Genomic DNA, 2,405 nt, shown 5'->3' with positions numbered 1-2,405 from the left:
GAAGAATTTTTTAAGATTCTTCTTATTAGCACTTAATGATCCAATAGAAAATGACTCCTATTCGAGAATATAATAAATAAAAAATAAAATAGATTTTTTTTCTAATTTGGATCATAAATAAAAAAATATTAATTATTCTTATATTTCATTAATACAAATATTATAAAGAATTAAAAAGAATAATTTCTTATAAAGATTTTTTTTCCTAATAAACTTTCTAGAACTCATCTAACTTAAATAAATAATCTACAAGATTTGATCTAATCATTGACCTAATGTGCACCCTTGACTTGCTATGTTGGCATAGAGCACCTATTTTAATTTGTTCTTTTAATATATACATATATATAATAACTATTTCTAAAAAAAGATTATTTCTTGAATATGTATTTCATAAGATGTGATTTTCACTAGAATATCTACTCTAACTTATTAATATAATAAAAAAAGAGATTGATTGAAAGAGAGTTAGATGTTTAAAGTTTAATCCATGAGTTTATTTGTGTCAAAGAAAAGAAAAAAAATACAAAAATAAAATAAAAAAATAATTATACATTTTGTGTGTGTGTACACACCCTAGTGTTGGTACCACCTAAATATCGGTTCAACCTTTACTTTCATTTTCTCAAGGAGAATGATCTAAAAATGCATTGTTGCTACTGTGATATTGTCAACTTGATTGTTGATCAAATGTTTGATAATTTAGTGAAATAGTTGATAGATTTGATATCTTATTAAATGTTTCTTTAATGGTCTAGATAGTGTGAATTATCACCAATTTTAATTGCTCTCCTATATATCTTGTTTGTGTAAGATGATACATGATGTCTTCATCAAGTTCAAAATAGAATATATTCTTGATGATAACAAGGGTGATATCTAATCTCTAGCAAGACCTGCATGAGTAGTGGTTCTCAATGTTTTTTTTTATTTTCCTACTTGTAAAATTAAATTATTGTCTTGATTAAGTATAAACTTCATGTTTAATTGTTTAGTATTAACTAAAGATATTCCCCATATGAAAATCATCATTTTCAAAGCTTTCTTTACATTTATCTTTATGCTACATATTATATAATTAAAAAACAAAAAATATAAAGACATAATTTATCTTAATTGTAGGGATATAGGGATATAATTTATCTTAATTATAGGATTTAATTAATTTTAGATACTATATATATAAAAGATTGATGAATAAAAAATATTTTTTTAATTCCTTTAAAATTCCTTAGCATAGTATGAGCAAATTCTAGTCGTATCTCTAAATTCTAGTTGTCTTTTCAAATCCTAGACTCCTTTTCTTTTTCTTTTCCATTATTAATCAATGTCGACAACTCTTTTCTTTCATTAGCTGCCACTAGCACTTAGGGGGAATCGTTGATCACTGATCTGTCATCACTTGGATTCTAGTCATCAAAATCTTTGTGTGTGAGATACATGCGTTGTTATGAGTTTTTTGGTCCAATCTCATGTGCAGACGAGTGAAAAGCATGTTTGTAATTAGTGAAGGAATTATAATTGAAATTTACTGTATGAAATAATAAATCATACCTTGTTACGATGAAATCCGGAGAAGAGAAAATCGTTCGATGGAGGAAGTTACCTTGCCGTCTACTAGGAGGTTACGGTGACGAACGCTTCTTGATGATTCCATAAATCAAATCCTGCAGCCTCGAATGTTCTTCTTTGTCTCTTTCTTCCACATCCTTTCCATGAACCACCCTTGGGCGTACCTTTTATATGGGAATTATTCCAGGGGTAAAAAGGGACTTTTTTCCTTAAGAGTAGTGGGCAACGTGGGCTTCCCTACATTCTCATTTCCTATATCTCCCACTCGTCCAAGGTAAGTCACTAAAACTAGTTCATCCAGGTGAGTCACTAAGACCAGTTCATCCAGGTGAGTCACTAAGACCAGTTAGTCACAAATACTAAATAAGTCACATATACTATATAAGAGTTTAGTCACAAAGATCATATCAGAATATCCAATTCATGCTTAGAGAAAATAGTTCGTGCGACAAAAAGCACATTGAGCAATAGTTGCTAAGAAAATTGTTATATTTTACATAACCGCTCTTCTAAATAAATTAGAGACATACTTATAATGGCACATAACCTCTTTCTCCTGGTGGCACATAGTCTTTATCCAGGATTCATCTAATCTCCCAGTGGTACACAGTTATTATCTTAGAAATATCCATGTCTTGCTATTTACCCAAATTAAATAATTTTCATTTACATTAATATGAGCATCTCTAAGATCTAACCCTGAATTCAACATATAAATTGTCAATCTGGCTTTCAACAGGTTCAGTAAATGGTGGGTTCATTTACTTCAATCATTATTAACACATAAATGATCTCAACTTGACAAAATTATCAAGGCGATCTTAACTTATGGA

Source organism: Zingiber officinale, chromosome 2B (assembly GCF_018446385.1).
Source record: "Zingiber officinale cultivar Zhangliang chromosome 2B, Zo_v1.1, whole genome shotgun sequence".
NCBI lineage: Eukaryota > Viridiplantae > Streptophyta > Magnoliopsida > Zingiberales > Zingiberaceae > Zingiber > Zingiber officinale.
This window is presented reverse-complemented; position numbering follows the sequence as displayed.